General features: G+C 35.0%; 1 protein-coding gene and 1 pseudogene across 1 annotated transcript in view; both read right to left on the bottom strand.

Moving 5' to 3' along the window:
- Positions 1-22,071, bottom strand: part of LOC149787563 (F-box/LRR-repeat protein 5-like) — a 147,873-nt gene that overhangs the window by 68,764 nt on the left and 57,038 nt on the right. The gene's annotated exons all lie outside the window — the stretch shown is intronic.
- Positions 12,851-14,336, bottom strand: LOC149787564 (uncharacterized; annotated as a pseudogene).

The raw sequence follows: 22,071 nt of genomic DNA, 5'->3' as shown, positions 1-22,071 counted from the left end.
GTACAATTCACTTGTATATGTACAAATCATCACTTGTATATATACAAATCACTGTGTTTATTGTACAATTCACTTGTATATGTACAAAATCATCACTTGTATATATACAAATCACTGTGTTTATAAGCTCAGTGAAGTTCAAAAATGCAAGCAATGACCTCTAATTTCACTCCATAAGAAATCTGTTGGTGAAAACCTAATTTCAATTTGACTTTAAATCAAGGAGGAGTAGCAATAGAAAGATAGTCACCATGTTGCTACTAAAGGTCAGCTCATCATCACTCTCACTCAGAACCAATCAGAAGTCTTCTGGTTAAAAAAAAACAAAGTTACTATAACTGTTCTGTAATGACAAGAACATTTTCAAGATGGCTGCTGTAGAAGTCCTACTGGATCTCACTTTTCATTTAGGACCAAAGTACTGTCATGAAAATCCAATCTTGATATGACCACGTATGCACTGAGCAGCAACAGGATTATGAAGAAAACCACAACTGTGGCCATATTGGATGTCTATGTGGCACTTTCATTTAGGATCAAGTAGATCTTGGGTAGAACGTGTGTGCAAAGTTTCATGGCAAGCCACCAACAAATTTAGGAGTAGCAATAATAACTTTGACAATGTTCATAAGCTCTTCTAGTCTATGAATAGTAGAGATAAACATTGATACTGAACGAAATGCTTACGCACATGAGTTTTCAGTAAAAACATGTACAATCCCAACATCAAGATTTTTTCTGCAATCTATTTTTTGTAACAATTCCTATAAACATTTCAGGCATGAAAACAATTATCTTCTACGATATATTTCATACAGCTTGTAGCCAATTCAACATTTGTGTCAAAACCCAACAATGTACCTTAAACAAGAGTACAGAGTGACCCTTGTTGCAGTTATCTGCTTTACATAATGTAAGAGATGGCCATTTCACTTAGCAGGCTTATGTAATACTGTAAGAACACAAGCTATGTAAACTATCTCCCAAGCTTTACATTATGTTATTTTACCTATTTTACTATATCCAGATGCAAATTCTTTTTAAAGAGATTTTGTGTGGATGTTTTTAATGGTACTTTAAACACATTATTGGCTATTTCATGCTGAGAAAATGGCAGCAAAATGCCTTTCACAAAGACACTGTGACACAGCTAACCCAAGCTGGTCTGGGCATATATCAAACTTGCAAACCTTTGATTATGATTCTACCATCTGAAATTTTGCAAGCTCCCTTCTAAACATGAATGTATAATTAATTTGCACAGTCTCTTGCCCAAAATCAAAGTTATCCAAGACGTTGATAATAAATCCAACAGAAAAAATTATGGCTTGGCAAGAAGCCCAGACAATCAGATGCAAGATCACGTTGTTAATATCCATAGATGTCACTCATTATTGAAACAGTCCAAGATTCAGATGACTGAAGCATATATTCCAGTTTTGATCCATGTTAGATGGATCCTAAAGTGGTAACAACTGCATCCAATCAGATGCAAGATTACATCATTAAATTGGATGACTCTAGCTCATTACCAATCCCATCCAAGATCTCAGTGGTGTAAGCCAGCATCTTCAAGCTGACAAAGATATTTATGCATTTGCTCCTTCAGAAGGAAGCACAGAATAATATTCATACACATATAAAGAACAGAGTATACTATAAAATAACAGAGAAATACTTGTACAGTTAGATGTGACATCTTTTAAAGATTTTGATATCTACTAGAGCTCTAAGAAAGTGGAGCAGGAAGAAAGAGAGATACTGAAGTGTAGAGTACATAGTGAGCTATGACCATTTTCTTATCCCCCTCCTATTTTACTCTCCCCTTCTTTCGGGGACAAACGGTGAAGTCACCCTCAAACTAAAATCCCAGTAATATCTCCTTACAATGTATACGGGAAACAAATTTTAAATGTATCCTTTTATGCTAGGATATTTAACCAGTGAATGAAGGTGATGATAGATTAAATAAAATAAGCACAGAATCAGCAAGGGGGCAGATTTCAAACCGCTCAAGTTTATTACCTTGTGTAAAAAAAAAAAATTAATTATAAAATAGGGCTGGGTGTTGTCAATAGTTTTCATTCTTCACTAACAAATACAAGAACTTGTGTCCACAGCAGTCTTTTGCATATGCGGAAGTTCATTGTGGTATATTTCGTTGGTATTCACCTTAATTCCATGGCCCAGATTTGTTATAGATGAGATTTTTTTGTATGAGGAAATTGCTTTATTTCTTCTGTTTCAAAGATGACAAGGTAATGTCTTCCAAGTTTAATTGAGACATGAAACTGGTAATAAGACGTTTTTAAAGGATTCATGTTGTGCAAAACAAAGGGTCTGGTTGATAAAGCGAGTTAAATGGAGTCACCATTAAAAGGTCTAAAACGCTGAATAAAACTCACTGACAGCCAACGAGTTGTCTGTTTGAAAGTATTTTTTGTTTTCTTGTCACTGAGAATTGCGTACAAATATATGATAACTATATCTCTATCTGTAATCTACATAATGGAAATACAACCACTACATAAAATACATAAAAGGCACCGCCTACCTTGAAAAGCCCATAAAGTTCATATATGTATTGTATCGCAGGCTGTGTATTGAGAATCATATCAATATGTGGTACAGGTGAATCATTTAAAAGCATGTTTAAATACATGAAGTATATAAGAACAAAGTGTATATGAAGTGCATTAACAGAATAAATTGGAGTGCATATATTTCTATATTTACAAACTGTCTAGCACAATAGTAATGGTTTTGTTTTGAACACATTTTGATTTGTTTCTTAAGTGCTTGGAGGAGTTCATTTTATAGAACAGCACTGGAGTAAGCAAATGATGTTTTCTGAAAAGTACTTGTTTTTAAAAATGGTGTTTGCAATTATAATTTGTAACTGATCTCAATTTAGGACTATGATACTGTTCTTCCAACTTACAATGAAACATATCATTAAAATATTGTGGACAAAAGTTCATTCTTTACTGAACATTAATATGGAATTTTGATAATCTAATCTGCATTCAAATTTCAGCCATTTCAATTTTGAGAATAGATTTATGGATGGTGCATAAAAAGATAAATTCAGGATAATTCTTGCTGCCATTTTTTAAATTTTGTGGATTGTTTTAATATTACTATCAGTTGTATTTCCCCAAAATGTGCATATGTAGTCCAAAAGAAGAAACACGAATGCACTGTATAAAAAAATAATCTGATTTTAGAGCAACATGGACCTGGCTCTCTTACTGTACAGTGTCCCAATTTCTTAAGATCTCTAAAATTAACATTAAATTAACCTCCAGTTAATTCTAGATGAGTAACTAGAGATAGACAAGAGACCCAAATGAACCTGATATTAATCACCTGGCTCCAACTGATTAGCAACAGAAATTAGCAAGAGCATTTTTCCAAGGAATCTGTGTTTGATGCCTTCTGTCTAATTCAGTCAAACTGTACATAAAAAGTTGTTAAAAGGTTTTCCAGATAATAACACTGACTATGTTTGATAGGGTGCTAAATTTATGAGAAATTATCTTCAGGTTTTTTTCTTTAAAAAAACAAAACTTATATGTGAAAGGGTTTTCAATTCTCAGTAATGGTGGCCATACAGCTTACAACCAATATTATACCAATCATAACTTCTCTCAGCACTAATTTTATATTTATCATCCTCCATCCTCTCACACTACTCTCAGAATCTAAGAAAAGTCCTCTTGTTCAGTCAGGCAAGTACTATATAGTTTTACAGGCCCAGAAACAAATTCAATCAATTCTTACAGAAATATAAAAGTCAATGCCATTAAAATGCTAAATTTTAGTGTGTGAAAGGCTGTTTTCTGAGACTTGTTCTGGGATCCCTCTAACACCAGCTGTAAGTAAATTACAAGATCAGTTAGGGCATTGTAGGGTCCTTTCCATCAATGATTTTTTTAAATTTCTCAAAAATACTACAGTACATATATATATATATATATATATATATATATATATATATATATATATATATATATATATATATATATATATATATATATATATATACATACACACACACACACACACACACACATATACAGAGAGCTAACCGGGACTTGTTCCGTGATCCATGTAACATAATGGAAACGCAACAGTAGCGACCACCGCATATATATATGTATATTGTTTGCCAATTAGATCATGTGCAAGTCACAAACCATTAAAGCATTTATTACAGAGATTTATTAAGATGAACTAAGATTTATTCTTGGCCAAAACATTTCCAAGTTTCTTTTTTTCAACTTACTGTGAAAACTTTCTTTTACAGAGCATGTGCAAATAATTCAATAAAGGTATCATAAGGCTTTTGATGTAGTTCTCGTTCTGATGTGCATACTTTAGTTTGTGATGAAGTTCTCCACCATATTTGGCAGCTTCCCCATTTTTCTGAGGCAAATTCTTAGCTTGATCAAAACAAACAGAAAACAAACTTTTGGTAGAAAGTATGGATTTTCAATTAACACAACTGACAATATTCTAGATAGAACATTTTCTAATTAAAAGAAATACTGGTAATCCCTAAATCAGGACTTAACCAATCAGGTGACTAAATAAAAACAAACTTGACCACTTGGATGAAATTTCCTTGGGTACTTAAAATCAGGAGTCTGCCTGTCAAAGTTCACATATATGCAGGTATTTAAAACAACCCAAACAAACACACAAAGGCCAAAAAATAAAGAATATAAAAAGAAGACAACTATGAAGACAACAAATGGTTGTCACTTCAGTGGTTCCCAACCTTTTCTGGCTGTGACCTGGGCTTTGGGAACCACTGGTTAAAATGATACTACCACCAGCATGTGTACAAATCTAACACCTGTCAAGATACCTAATTTACATTCAAAGTTAGCCCTCCAAGCAAACAACATTAAGTAACTGGTCATTAAAGCATGAGTATGAAGTCTTACTAAGAACAATGCAAATAATAAAGTTGCACCTATCATTACTTTAGGACAACCAAGGTGCTAACACAGGGGCTTAACAGTGGTAAAATTCAGCTAAGATCCCTGTCAGTTTGGATCAAGTTATCATCCAACTTGTGAACCAAACACATGACCAGCAGCTTCATGTAATTGACCTTACGCCAGAAGGTTGATCGCTCCGCCTACCGAACACGTGACTTGACAATGTCTTAACCTCCGACAAAAATTCTGTGAAAATGGCAGGCGTGATAACATTAAAAGATATACCAGACGATATTGGTGAGCAATATTTGCCATATGAAACAACATTGAGAAAGAGACAGAAAGCGAGAGCATTTATCCATCGCTTGCACTTCTCTGAGTTACGTCGGTATGTGGAGAACTCGCCCCCACGTATCTGAAGAAGTCGCCCCAGAGTGGTTGGAGAAGTCGCCCCAATTGGTTTCCAAAACTTGTCACCCAAATAACCTTTTTATAACAGAAATAAGTCATCTTTTACGTGATTCACATTTATATTTTTATATATACGCGATCAGAAAAGAGATATTAACTAAATTAAAGCAACATCATACTAATATTTATAAGGACGAAATTAAGTCTGTATATAATCTAATGATTGACGACAGTATAGTGATAAAAAGGATGATAAGTCAAACACTATTATTATCGTGAATCAAGATGATTATATTAAAGAAGTTGAACGTCAATTAGAAATTAAATAAAAAATTTCAACATGCATTAATGAGATCGCTAAAAATAATAATTCTGTTTGTGAGGAATTTGATACTTTACCTCTTAACATAAGTACACCTCAAAAATAATAATTCCGTATATGAGGAATTTGATAATTTCCCTCTTAACATAACGTACACCTCAATTCTACATATTACCCAAAACTCGTACAAATCCTGACCATAATTTACCTTTAAATTTTCCAGGATGACCCATTATATCAGGTTGTAATTCATATACTGAAAACCTATCCAAATTTATTGATAGTGTTTTACAACCTTTAATGAAATCACTTCCTTCATACATTAAAGATACAACTACTTTCATTAAAAAGTCAAAGTCTATTCCACATCTGTCTGATAATTTCAATCCTGGTATCATTAGATGTAACATCACTACATACCAACATTCCGCATGCAGATGGTATCGAAGCATGCAAATATTTTCTTGATAACAAACCTAATAATAGCACACTATCTAGCGAAGATATTTGTAAAATAATAAAAACTTAATCTTGGAAAATAATTATTTTCAATTTAATAATACGAATTACATACAGACAATGGGTATTAATATGGCTCCTATATACTCTACCCTTTCATGGGTGAATTAGAAAAGGATTTTTTATTCAAAATGAAAAGTTTAATCCATCTCTTTGGTTCAGATTTTTAGATGACATTTTTATGATCTGGAACCATTCAACTGAAGAACTGAAAAAAATTACTGATCGCCATCGCCTAAATCATTTTTAATCGACGATTAAATTTACTTATACTGCATCTAGTACGCATGTTTCATTTTTAGATGTAAATCTAATAAAAAATATTGATAACACTTTCTCTACAAATATTATTAAAATGCATCTAATGATTTGAAGAGCAGAGCAAAACAGATAACACATATTTTTCATTAAGTACAGAAACGGAGTTGATCAAATGGAAAAGTTGAAAAATTGCAAATTGTATAAATTTAATAAGTTATTAAGTTGAAGAAAAACAACAATAAATAAAGCCTTAACCATGTGGCTATATCTCAGAATTACTATATGTGATCCTTGGGGCGATTTCTCCAGGCGAAGTGTGGCGACTTCTCCGAACCGTTGTGAAATTTGTAAATATATACAATAGCTGAGTCGATATCGACAGAATCAGCTTGTTGGAGGAAAATGGCGGACGTACACAGTGTCTGGAGGTGTGTATAATAGCGCTCACTGATTGGTCAATCGAGCAAAATGATTGACAACTGGCGATAGGTCAATTAGCAGCCAGTGTCAATCTCTGGTTCTGAGCCCATCAAAGTGTGAAGATGCTAATTAAACTGAAATACAATAAACCCCTCATCCAAGCATTTGTAAAGGATGAGGGGCATTATTGGAGTAAAGCTGGAGGCTGAGCATGTATGCATAGCATCTTACTCTGTCACTGGCAGAAACAGGCGCGCTTCAAAGAAAGGAAAACCTTTTTATCAGTCACATTATGTGTCACCTGGAGTATCCTATATAAACAAGACACCCGCACAAGGTATCTCATAGTTTGTCTATATAAGACAGGGAGGGAAAACCCCATTGTAGTAAAACCTCAACTTGCAACAAAGGATGGGTGGGTGGGTGTATACATGCTTAGTCTCAGGCTTTATTCCAATAATGCTCCTCATCCTTCACAAATGCTTGGATGAGGGGTTCATTATTTTCCATAAAGCCTTCGCCCTCACATGTATCATATCATAGCATTTTTAAAGACTGACAACAAAACATCTGCTAAAAACATCAATAGGAAAAAGGGAACACATGTTAACCAGTAAATCATAATTAAACAAAAAAATTATATTTAAATGCTATTAATAACTGCTTCAGCAAAACCCTTACTGTTAGCCTTTACTGATGTCCAGTCTGCTGTTTGCAATATATTGTGCAAGGAACGACCTTGTCTGAAAGCATGTGATGCTGCAGTAGTTCTGTAAGAATGAGCTCTGAATTTAGATGTATCAATTCCTGATTGTTCTAAACCATTTTTAACCATCTTGCAATAGTACTAGATCTCACGGCTCTATAGGAACAATAAGATACCAGAACCTGAATAGATTTCCAAAGATTTTTAGTCCCGTCAAGATAATGCAACAAAGTATGCATAGCACAAAGCTTGTCATCCTTATAATGTAGTAGTTCCAACTGGAAATTTTAACCTTGTCTTGAAGTTTTCAACAAATCCGAAAAACTGAATACTATTTTATCTGCCATACAAGTCATGTTATGTAAATTCAAAGACTTCAGAGTTTTTGCTCTTGGCGCTGTAGATAAGGCAATAAGAGCAACCAGCTTATTGGTAATAACCTTAAAGGTCACCGGCCATACTTCAACATTTTCCTATTTATAACAGATTTGAATTACATGATTAAAAATAGTTATACTAGCACAAAAAAACCCAAAAAAATTTTCAAGTGTAAAGAAGAAATAATAATTTAATTACTCGAAATAGAAGTATACAATGCTGTTACTTCTCCTTAGTTACGATTTCCCAACGATAGAGGACACAACCGGAAATGACGTACATTTATCCCTACAAGATGAAGTACATGCTTCTTGAAGTCAAAAAATAAAACTATAAACTATGGATAGGAAATATTTTAGATGAAACTAATGAAAACTAATTTACTGTTCAGCCTTATATCGGTATGCATGTACAACGCACTAGATTGTGTTGCTTTCAAAACTGTTCCATTGTTTCAATTTTGTTTGAAAATTCCTGTTAATACAGATAAAAAGAATCAATACTGGCTTCCCTGTGTCGGCAGACTTTATAAAAAAAAAAGATGAAAGAAATCGGCACACTTAAAGAATCCAAAGGAACCAAACTTGACTTCCTTTTGTCGGCCGACTTCTGAAGAAAAAATTGGCACACTAAAAAGATACCAAAGTCAAGTTTCCAGGGTTGGTTTGCATTGTAATAAAATAACTAATGTATCTGATATCCTGTCGGTAAGTTTAAACAATAAGTTTATCGCTCCATGCCAGTTGTGTTTATCACCCGGGCTTCTATTTGTTTGCCATATGTAATCATAATTGATGTTTGCAGGGCAAATATTATACACAATAATAACTTGCTTTAATAATACTTTTGCAACCCATGCTAGCAAAAAGATTATCATTTGCACTCACACTGAATGAATTTTAAAATAATGATTTATTTTTTTATTTGCGAGATACCAACTTATAGTTAACCTGGATACAATACAATCTGGGCCAGTTTGCAATAAGTAACTTATCATGTGTAAATGGCAGGTGCCTTCAAGCAATCGGGTGAACTTTTGTCTCATTTGCAATTTTGTATTTGACATAAGCAATACACTCTAAAGATGCATACGCAAGCCGGCATCGGCTACATATATGGAGTTCATGGACACATATTTTTAAAAAATAATTTTTGCATGATGAAAAAAGAAGGAATATATGATAACAATGCAAGGTTAATTTCTTTCATTTTATTTTCAAACAAGTGTATGTTTATCAATTTATTTTGTACCGTGAGTGGGGGGGGGGGGCACAAATTAAACACAAAATCATTTCCTTTCTAATTTGTACGGAATAATGGAGCAAATATGATTGACAATATTGACCAGTAATGACAAGCTTTCAATTTACGCACGCAAACACTAAGACAACTTGAAAAATAAAAACAAACAATAAAATTAACTGGTAAGAGCTTCATATTGCAACAACGAAATACTGACAAAATGCTCAACATTATTCTCTCTCTCTCTCATGTGTAATCTAATATGTATTGTATGCAGCTGTGTTACCATGTGAAGCCTAAAATTAAGTATATTTGTTATAATATCTCATGTACACTACCCTTAGAAACATTTATACGTATTATGTAGAATATTATCTGTTGTGTATTTTTGTTTTATAAATGATTATTGATAATTTGACCAAAAGACTTACACTGAGAATGTCGTTGTGCAGATGCATATAATTGTTAGCATAGAAACTAAATGTATATAAATATTTTAATTAGAACAAGCAAGATATGTCAGTTTTGTTTTCTCTCATAAATACGTACATTACGAAGTATGATTATTTTCTTTCAAAGAATATCAAAATAGTTTGTTTAAATTTAGTTTTTTTCCCCTAAAACCTATCTTACATAGCATCTACTTTTTTTGTTGAAGAAAAAGAACGTACAAACTATTGTTAAGTTTGGCCGAATTGTATTTTTAGTTGGGCCAAAATGTCTCTGGGCCAAATTCACTATAATCCAGCATAAATGATACTTCTGGTTACATCCGTATGCAACACAGTGCACCATATTTGCTGTACAAAAGCACAATCGTGCACTATATCACAGAGACATTTGCATGGGGAAATTAAGCACTTGAATGGCTAGGTTGAATAGAAGGGATAAATGTACGTCATGTCTGGTTTTGGTACGCGGAAACTACCGATTGTTTACGGAGATTGCAGAATAATTTTTTCATTTTATAAAGCAGAGTTTTAAGTCTAATTAAAAATTTGTATGGTATGCATACATAACCAATGCGTTTTGTTTATAACTATAATAATATCACACGTTTGTACAATATAGGTGGCAGGTGACCTTTAAAGATATAGTTTCCAAAGGAAAAAGGGTACACAGGTATGTTAAGACTAGGTTTACATCCCAAATGTCAACATATCTTGGTTTTGGTGTATCTATTAATCAACAAAGGGTTGAGACACCATGCATTATCAAACATTCTCAAAGTATAAGACTCACCTTCAGTTACCAAAGAATCTAAGAATGAAATAACTGTTATCTCAGAGCCACAAAAGGAATTAATTTCCCTGATCGTACACCAAAACTTCCATTTTTTCCATGCCAAATTATACTGTTTAGTTGTTCCTGGTCTCCATAAATTGTTAATGATGTCCACAGCTTTTGTTGGAAGTCCTTGGTGTTGGAGCAATCTCCTGATACAGTCAATGTGATTAAAGATAGTGTCTTCCCTAGAGGATGAGTTGGACCATTGTGTGGAAGAGTCAGTATATTTTTGTGCCCTGAAGTCTAATTGGAAGAGAAATTAAACATGACAAGAGTAAAGGAAACCAGGATTGTGATGTCCGATGTGGAACATTTAAGAGTGCTTTACTAACATTACCAGCAATAATTTTATTCAATATTTTCCCAACAAGATTAAAAGGGGGCAAAATGTATTGGATTAAATCCTGCCAGGAGAAAGAAAATGCATCAATTTTAAAAGCACCTGGTTCTGGAAACCATGAGATGAACTTCTTTAACCGACAGTTTAATCTGGATACAAAAAAATCTATGTCTGGAACAAAAGTCTGTGCACACAATCTTTGAAAAATTTATTTTTTTAGCGTCCATTTAGTGGAGTCAGAAAAGTTCCTGGACAGAAAATCTGCATGTATATTATATTTGCCAGCTATATGGACTGCAGATATGAATATTTTTCTTTCCAATCACCATTCCCAAATCTGTCTAGCTAGTTGATCCAATAGAATTGATGCCATTCCACCCATATTATTAATATACAAGATAGCACACATGTTGTCAGACTGAATCTCAACATGGACATTTTTGTAATCTGAATTAAAAGCTTGTAAGAAATTGCTAACAACTCTAGGTAATTTATGGAAAAAATGGTCTCACTCTTTTTCCACCTACCAGAGATTGATCTGTTTGAATCAAGATCATAAGCTCCCCACCCTGAAAGTGACGCATCAGTTAGTAAAAGCAATCTTGTCTTGTCTGATAGATTTTCCAGTCCTGTCTGCAACATTTAGATACCACTATTTATGTTCTTGGTGGACATAACAGTACTGTATCATCAAAAATTTTGTTTTTACAAAGGCCTTTTATTTTATCATGTTCGAAATACCTGTAGTGCATTGGGGCTTCCAGGATTGCATAAAAGGCATTAATAAGCATACCAATAAATGATGCCAACTCTCGTACTCTAACATACTTTCTATCAATGAGTTTCTTGGCAAAAACACAGATCTTTTCCACTTTCTCCTCAGTAAGAAAAACCTTAAACACAAAATAAAAAAAGATGGATGGAGTAAGCAAGGACTTTTCAAGATTCATAGTGAAACCAAGAGATTTTAATGTCTCAATTATAGTCCGTGTGTTTTGCAAGCAAATGTAACTATCACCATCCAAATTCAATGAGTCATCAATAAAGAGGAACACTTAAAGCACTGCTGTCTGAACCATGCATAAATGGTTTTAGGATCTTTGTGAAAACTCTTGGAGCAGAGGAAAGCCCAAAAGATAAACATACAAAATGAAAAAGTTGACCGTTCCAAATAAACTTTAGAAACTTGTGATGATCTATATGTATTGGAATTCTAAAATAAGCATCCTTTAGATAAACATAAGTAAAGAAGTTATTTTTCTGGATGAAATGTTTCTAATTAAAATGTTCATAATGAACAAATTTATTCAACTGTTTCAGGTTAAAAACTGGCTGAAATTTTTCATTAGTAAAATGTTCAAAAGAAATTGATTACTCTCACATGTGGATGGAACTACAGCTCCTTTGTGTACAAAGTTCAGTGATTTGATTGGATATATTGGTTCTCTGCTCATCAGAAAAAGGAATTTCTGTGGAAAAAAGGTCTGGAAAGGCATGGAATGAAACTCTATTTTGTACCCCAAAACTGTTTGCAATATCCATGGATCACTAGTAAAATTATTCTATATACAGTAGCAAAACAGTGTTTCCCCACAGAACTTACCTCTATAGATTTTAATTTGTGGCCTCATTTGGGGGCTATTATAGGAAGGACACCGTCCTCTACTGGAATTTTGCTATTGATACCTGTATGTATTTTGATGTTGTTGTTGTTGTTCTAGGGTTTAACGCCATTTTTCAGCGCAAGATAGGCTATACATGGCGACCAGTATAACTGGTGGAGGAAGAACCCTTGGAAAACCCAGAGAAGAACCACCGACCCACGAGAAGCTACTGGCAGGCTTTCCCACATACCTACACTAGCTGAGCCTTGGACTCGAACCCACACAGACAGAGGTGAGATAGCAGTGATCTGGAACGGTGAGCACTTTAGACCATTCAGCCACTCTGGGCTATGCATTTTGAGCACTATAAGGTCGAGCTCTAAATCTTGCCCTCTGATTGAAATCTGGACCTCATATGGGTCCACTGCCTCTAGCACCATGGCCTCTATTAAAACCTTTGTAGATCTGGGCAAAATTTTCTTTTGCAAACAAAGTGTCACATCATTTAATTTCCTCAGCCACATCATCCCCAAAAAGCATTGCTGTTATGGGGGTATGCATATTACAAAGACTGGAATATTTCATTTATAAATGTGGTCAAATCATATACCTCCTTCTGTGGGAGATATGATATTGCACCTGACCCATAAGGGTAATGACATCTAAAATTAGGATCTTTGCTTCTTCATTAGTGGTAATCTGAGACTTTAGTAATACTGCTAATTGGTCAACTGGCATAATTCCTCCAGCAACAAGCTTTTGTATATCCCTAAATGTTTTGTCATAAGAGTGAACTCTTGTTAAGGTCATTCCTAATTTCTTGATTGACAAGTGGGGGGCCCAACTTATCACAGTCTTCTGGGATCTTGTAGTTCTGTACAATATCATCTGTTGCACATAAAGAAATGTTGTTGTTGTTGTTGTTGGGTTTAACGCCATTTTTCAGCACAAGATAGGCTATACATGGCGGCCAGTATAAATGGTGGAGGAAGAACCCTGGAAAACTCAGGGAAGAACCACCGACCCACGAGAAGCTACTGGCAGGCTTTCCCACGTACCCACGCAAGCCAAGCCTTGGACTCGAACCCACGCAGACAGAGGTGAGATGGCAGTGATCCGGAACGGTGAGCACTTTAGACCACTCGGCCACTCGGGGCCCCGCACATAAAGATGTACATGCCCTATTAATCAGCCCTGTTAAGGATTTAGGTATTGGCTCTCCTTTTGGAGAGTTTTCAGTTTGGGTAACTGCCACTTATTATTAGCATTGCTAGTAGAAATACAGTTGTAATCAGGCTGTAAAACATCAAACAATGCCCCATTTATTTTTCCACTCAAAGAAATTTGCTTGAGTAGGTCTGCTTGTATCGCTCTCTCCTGTGGTAACATCAACATCGCTATATGGCCCTTCATTTTCAACTTCTACATGTAATTCAGGTAAGCATTCATCAAAAATGGCATCAATTTCATTATCATCTGCCATAACAGGCTGCATTTCATTCAGGCCCAATTTTTTCTTCAAAATCTGTTTCAGACAGGTTATTTATGTCTATGAGATTGGACGTCCTTCACTATCCAACATTTTTTGCTTTTTTGGTTGCCATAACAGGCTTGGTGTTGCCACTTTCTGAATTTTAGCCACATCAGACTTTTTTCTCTTTACTTTTTGTTTTTGTGGCTTCTTAACTCCCCTCTCTTTTGAGGAACCTCAGGCCCAAAACCTGAAAATTCCAAGTCAGTTTCATGGTCAGTAATTGAGAGGACTTCGTCCTCTTCAATAGCCATTACAAATAAACAAAAAGAAACTATGACAAATAACACGTATAGTTTGGACCACATCCTAAGCTGGCTACACCACCACCTCAATACCAAATACGCACTTATTATTGAACTTACTGCTCCGCTACAACACCGAATAACTATGAGATACCTTGTGTGGGTGGCTTGTTTATATAGGATACTTCAGGTGACACATCATGTGACTGATAAAAAAGTTAACTTTTCTTTGAAGAGCACCTGTTTCCACCAATGACAGAGTAACATGATATATATGCATGTGAGGCCAAAGGCTTTACAGAATATAATGGAATTATTCCTTCATCTGAGTCTGGCTCATGTATGAACCAACTTCAGCAACTAGACTTTACAATACAAAATACTATAAATAAGAATTAAAATCACTCTTCCCACAACTGGTATGCAAAACAGGTCATAAAAACCATCAAGAAAAATGAAGATATCACTGTTGAAGATCAGTGTACTGTATTAGTGGAATCTGAAATCTCATCCATCAAGCTAATTCATGCTGAATGGAGAATTGTGGCTGGTGTGAAAATGTGTGAAAGATCAGATCTAATTATCCATGGCTTTGAGAAAGCTGGACTTGTTTAATAAAAAACTTAGGATTATTTACCTGACAAACGTGTGTGTACCAGGAGACTTGATTGACAAGATGCTAATATTTTGCTGTCATATTTTTCATTTGAATTAAACATGTATGGATAAAATGAGACATGATTTCATGAAGATTAAATTTTTTTGGCCACAGTCTCACCTGAATGAAGAATTGATTTGAATATAAATTTAATCAACTGCTCTGGTGGCTTAATGGTTAGCGCATCAGCCTCAGATGTGGGAGGTCACAGGTTCGAACCCTGACTGAGTCATACCAGACTTATAAAAATGGCACTAACAGCTGCCTTGCTTGGCGCTCAGCATTAAGAGGTTAATGTTAGGACTGGCGACATCAGGTGTCAAGATAATGTGACTGAGTTGGGGACATCATGCTACATGTCTGCGGCATCATGCCCCAGTGCTATACATCGCTATAAACTGCCATAATGCAGGCACTGTAGCAATATGACTGAAAAATTGTTAAAGCTACGTTAAAAATCCAAATCACACACACAAACACATAATGAATTAAATCAATTTTTTAAGATACTAGTATCACTTATTATGCATTCTTTTATTTTCAGTAATACTATTGTTTGAAAACCTTTTTCTCTCTCTAATGTCTTTCTATCCTTTCTTATCTCAAAACATATCCATTTAAGAGAATGAGTGGAACTTACAGATACTGTATAAATATACTCTGGATTTGGCATTTATCAGTCAACAGTTCACAGTAAGTAATTAAATAACTAAAGGCTAACTAATATTACAGCAGTCTATTGCATATTAAGGTCACATATCATTTTCTTAAAAACCACAAAAAAAGCTTTCATACAATTTATCATTTGTGTGAAGTGGCAAATTTTATGTCGATCTAACAAGAATACATTAGCTGAGACCAGACAACCATTAATTAGATTTATTGAGACAGGCGCATATCATACCACCATACTACCATGTACAGTAATGTCCTTTAAAGGGAGAATTTCGTTCCTAATTAAACATTTGTTTATACAGCAGCCACACGGACAATTTAGGACAAGGAAAACTTCATTTTCATGGTAAAGTTGTCACAATTGAGAGAACGCAGAAACTCTGTTACTCAAACTACCAGGTCAAGCTGACCCTGACTTTGGCGCCTCTGGAAAAAGGCGGCAGAGATATTTGATTCTGAGAGGGCGTGTTCCAACACAAAATTTCATAGGTTTTAATATCGCCCGCATCAAATTTTAATCAGTCTAAGCTTTTCCTACAAGTGGAAACCCCAAAAAGGTTACGACTCCAGAAATTTGCAAGAAATTCTCGTTAAAAGAGAACTGTTGTCCAAAAAGGGAACGATTGTCAAAAGGAACCGACGAACTAATTTACCGATTAGAGGGAGGAACGTTGAAAGCAAAGGTAGTGTGACAATTCCATGTAATTTGTTGATGCCATATATAATGCTTTGCTGAAGTTATTTATTTGTATCTGCATGAATCTTTTTTCTACATTCATGTAATAATTTGCTTTATGAAGTATAAATGTGTTGAGTTTATGCATAGGAAGTTGTACATTAATCTTCTTTAGTTAAGTTTGACGAATTGTTTGAATTTGTCGTCTTGTTTGCATAAGGATTATGTTCTAAGAATTTAATGCATTATATTAGTTAATATGATTACAAGAATCCGTGTGAATTCGCTGAATTTAGAAGATTTCACGTATGATTAAGAATAAGTGAATTGATGGAAATGATCTAGTAATTGATTGATGTGATGTATCCTATTTATTTGCTGTGTAAATTGAGGCTGGCTCAGAACCCCAGGCCTCGCGTATGTGTTAATGTGTAAGGTCAAGGCATAACGAATTAGCCATTTGACTAACTAGGGTCTTTATAGGACATGTGGAGTCGATTGATAGCCTTAGCGTCTGTTTAGCACTGATAGTGAAATCTGATAATGAGAGAGAATAATGAAGAATTAACCGTTTCATAAATAACAGGAAATTTAGGTTGTCTCTATTTATATTTATCTAAAAGGGAGAAAATAGCTACAGAGACGTATGGGACGTATGAGGTGATGTTATTCTGAGACCTATACGGAGAAGCATAGAGAAGAGTGCAGTGAGACGTATAATCCTGTGACGTATTAATTTCTTAAGACTTATTCTGAGAGTGTCCTGAGACGGATGGTAGAAAGTATCATCCTGAGATCCAAGGGTCTGAACAGTGACAGAGGAAGCAAAAACAGACTTAGGATGAGCAGGTTATAAAATCGTACAAGACGTTGACTTCGATTGTTCACTCGATCCTATGATGAACTAAATCTATCAGTAAATAGATCGGCTATTTTATTTAAATCTATTTGCGTTTTCTTTGTATTTCGGTGAAAGTTAAATTTCTAAAAGCAGAGTACATTCCTGATGTAATGAATTTTCACAGTGTTTGTATGTAACTGATTAAATTGTTTGTTTACAAGTACGGGGGCTTGTGTTGGTTTGTTCTATATACCTGCTCAGATTTCTATCTATTCCACCTATAAGTTTCACCACTTATATTTCTATTTACTTGAACCGGGCAATAACATCGAGGGTGGTCAACCCCTAGATAACGAAAACCAAATACGGAGGGACAATCACTCCCCCCGTGTAACAATCTGGGACACACATTAATGATTATGAAGTGGTGGTGGGGTACCAAAATAAAAAAGATTATCATATTTTGAATAACTGGCTGACAGACTTCAGAAATGATCATCCAACCTTCCAATTTATCATCCTCCAGCCTTTAAATGTACTATCATGATAACTTATTATTCTATCCACAACCTGAAAGGCATTGAGGCTAGGATGCTCTATTTCAAATTTGGCCAAATTCTGTCTGGTAGTTAGGTCTCCATGCCCAGCTCCTTTTTTTTGCCAATTTGTTTTAGATTCAAACTTGTTCAGTGGCTATTTTGTTTTAAAAATTAGTTAAAATTAGCACTTAAAAGATGGATAATTGCTGCACGCTGGTGACATTCACTCACTACAGTAAGATTACTTGCCTTATGGCCAGTTGACAGAACAATACAGTACGATTACTTGCCTTGTGGCCAGTTGACAGAACAATACAGTATGATTACTTGCCTTATGGCCAGTTGACAGAACAATACAGTACGATTACTTGCCTTATGGCCAGTTGACAGAACAATACAGTACGATTACTTGCCTTATGGCCAGTTGACAACAATACAGTATGATTACTTGCCTTATGGCCAGTTGACAGAACAATACAGTACAATTACTTGCCTTATGGCCAGTTGACAGAACAATACAGTACGATTACTTGCCTTGTGGCCAGTTGACAGAACAATAAAGTACGATTACTTGCCTTGTGGCCAGTTGACAGAACAATACAGTATGATTACTTGCCTTATGGCCAGTTGACAGAACAATACAGTACGATTACTTGCCTTATGGCCAGTTGACAGAACAATACAGTACGATTACTTGCCTTATGGCCAGTTGACAACAATACAGTATGATTACTTGCCTTATGGCCAGTTGACAGAACAATACAGTACAATTACTTGCCTTATGGCCAGTTGATAGAACAATACAGTACGATTACTTGCCTTGTGGCCAGTTGACAGAACAATAAAGTACGATTACTTGCCTTGTGGCCAGTTGACAGAACAATACAGTACGATTACTTGCCTTGTGGTCAGTAAAGTTAAATGTTAATAATAAGCTGATTAAGAACCAGATTTACCACCAAGCCTCAGTAAAAATTACTTTCAAACTGAATCTGATAATGCCTACTGTATATATAAAACTTATTATAAGTTGAGTCAAACTGCAAACAATGATCCTGATTTACTAAAGCATACTGTACTAGCAGATCAGGGTCTATGTTGTTTATTCTACTGATTACATTATGTGATGACAGATCTGGGTCTGTAAATTTACAGCATGACTGCCTTATAAGAGTACATACAGTAAATATGTCCAATTTTCATTGTGCTAGAAAAGTCTAATAATAGGAATGTTTTTTTTCTTCACTATGTAGTGTGTGCAATTTTTAGATTTTTAATGTAGCTTTAACAATTTTAGTTATATCGCTACAATGTCTGTAGTGTGGCAGTTTATAGTGATGTTAAGTACTGGGGCATCATGTCACAGACATTTAGCATGATGTCCCACCCAGTAACATTATTCTGACACCAGGCCAATCAGTCCTAACACTCACTTCTGCACCAAGTGAGGCAGCTGCTAGTACCATTTTTTAAAATCCTTGGTGTGACTTGGCTGGGGTTCAAACATGTTCACTATGGAGTAACATCAGTGAGATTTATTACCTAATTATCATTAATACATACTTCCTTGGACATAGAGTATATATATTTTAATCCATAACAACGGTCATTCAAATATAGGAGTATAGCATTAAATACAAAAAAAACAGCAAGAGTCCTCCCCAAAGTACCTATCTGTTTGTGTTTGCCCATAGGTGTATCTTGATGTGTACGAGTATCAGCATGCTTTCACAGTGTAGTATGAACAGATAACTCTATAAGGCAAAACCTGTCATCCGGGGACAAAATGATGTCGTGACAAACCTCACATAACCAATACACACTTAAAAACATAATCAGAACACCTCTATCGTATATATTCACATGTAAGCTGGGTTTAACTGAATACAACACAGACCCTGAGCTCCCACTGCATAATGCACTTGCATGTCAGAATCTATACTGTTTGTTATACTAATTATCCCGAAGAAAATGCTTAGACTCATATCTGCTCCTGGATTATGCAACAGAAGATTCAAGTCTAAGGAGTTGCATTTGAATCCAACATATATGCAGGTATATATGGTAATCATTATACAAAAATTTCTAATTATGAACAGTAGGGGGTTCAGACTGGAGAGATACTGGTAGAAAGGTACTAATCCATATTCTGTAGACATCAAATTTAACATTTGCAAAAATAAAACTATTCTGTGCACTAAATGACCCAGTAAACATTACAAGTACTTCTTGACTGAATTAAGGCCAATCATTTAAAACCATCAAAACTGGTTTCTTCACAGCATTATTTAGAGATAAATGTTTCTGAAGTGTGGTCCAAGAAGTAAAAGCTGCCTTATCATTAGTCTTATGCTGGGTGTGATAATTCTGGCCTTCTGGGAAAAGAGTAACTATAGAAGCTATATAGAAGCTGAATCAATGATAAAAACCCTGCAAAATTAAACAATAGTACCTCAAGGGGACTAAGGCAACCTCTCCCCAAAAATATGTTTGTGGTCAGCCAACCATCCCCATAACAACCAAAAAATGAAGAAGAAAAAAAAAGAAAATTGATTAGAAAATGTTCTGAAATTGATTTGTTCATCTACCTGAGTCAGTTCTGCCACAGCACTTGAAGCACTTACATTATATATATGAATCATTATAACATACCACCATGTCGGCCTATTTTGCGCATTGGGTAATTCTGTGCAATGATGCGTTATTTATGTAAACACTGATGCATATTGTTTTTGGTCACAAATCAAGTTATATCAAAAATGATTGTCATTTAATTAAAGTCTGGGTATTGTCATTTAAATGAAAATGAAATACATTCAGAAGATTTGTCAATTAAATCAAAATGGAATATGAGCCAGGGTATGGTCAACTGAATGAAAATGGAATACAAGTCAGGCTCTTGTCATTTAAATGAAAATGGAATACAAGTCAGGGTCTTGTCATTTAAATGAAAATGGAATACAAGTCAGGGTCTTGTCATTTAAATGAAAACTGAATACAAGTCAGGGTATTGTCATTTAAATAAAAATGGCAACGTTCCCTCTAAGGCATGTACACTAGTGAGCGCCGAGCAAAGGCCACTGAGCAGACTGCAAAACCTACTGAGCTAATTTTTTTACGGAAATTGTATCCTCAGGCAGGGTGTAACAACCATGTCAAGACTGAAAATATTTTGAACAACGAACAACTGTAATCAAATAGAAGAAACTGTTCACGAGAAATCAAAAGAAATATCTCTGCGCACAGAATACATTTAGCTGTGCTGAGACATCAAACAAGCTGCGCGTGTGCAGCTTAGCGGGAACATTGAAGTCAGGGTATTGCCATTTAAATGAAAATGGAATACAAGTCAGGGTATTGTCAACTGAATGAAAATGGAATACAAGTCAGGGTATTGTCCTTGTTCTTGTTCTCGTTGTGGGGTTTAACGCCATTTTTTCAGCACACGATAGGCTATGCATGGCGGCCAGTATTAATGGTGGAGGAAGAACCCAGGAAAACCCTGGGAAGAACCACTGACCCACGAGAAGCAAGCTTTCTCACATACCCACATTGGCCGAATCCTAGACTTGAACCCACGCAGACAGAGGTGAGATGGCAGTGATCCGGAACAGTGAGCGCTTTAGACCACTCAACCACTCCGGGGCCGCAGGGTATTGTCAACTGAAAGAGGAACTGAATGAAAATGAATTATGAGTCCAGGCATTATAATTAAATGAAAATGTAAGAGTTTATTAACCTTATAGGTCATTCTAATATTTAAAAAAATAAAATCCATGAAATGTTTGAGCAGCACCAATTTCATTTCGGACAAACTAGACCATGTGAAGAACGTGTATGTAAAGTTTTATGGCAAACGTCAAAGTAGTTTAGGGGGAGTAATGATAATAAACCTGTACTAACAGATGGATGGATGGATGATGGAAAATAGACCATCTCATCTCTGTTTAATGACCAGTATGGCTAAAAAACAAAAATTCAACACTGACATTGCAGCCACTGAATGATTGCGAAGTATTAAGTAACGTAATCAGTGTTTCCCCACATTTGAGAATGGTACCCTATTCAATTATAATGAGCCATACAAGTCCTATATAAACAGTGCTGTATCTGAATATAGGTTATCTTTATATTTTGGCACATAAACATTTTCAAGTTTTCAAATTCAGCACATCTGCAACAGAAATTTTCACACCACACTCATTTGTAATATGTGCATGTAGTTGTATAATTCTATTTACTATTAACCACATAAATTTGGTTTTAGATTGAATCATCTCATTATATCTGGAAAAAATTTAAATTTCTGTGATTTAAAGATCAGTACTGCAATAGTATCAGCAAATAAATGTCTAGACTAATTTAAAGAGTGTAACAGCAAGTAAAAAGCACGGACATTGATCTGTCAGTGCACACAAAGTTTGGAAAATATTACCTAAAAAGGCATGTGTTCATAAAACACTCACA

Source organism: Sinohyriopsis cumingii, chromosome 11 (assembly GCF_028554795.1).
Source record: "Sinohyriopsis cumingii isolate HCF-2022 chromosome 11, ASM2855479v2, whole genome shotgun sequence".
In the NCBI taxonomy this organism is placed as follows: domain Eukaryota; kingdom Metazoa; phylum Mollusca; class Bivalvia; order Unionida; family Unionidae; genus Sinohyriopsis; species Sinohyriopsis cumingii.
This window is presented reverse-complemented; position numbering and strand designations above follow the sequence as displayed.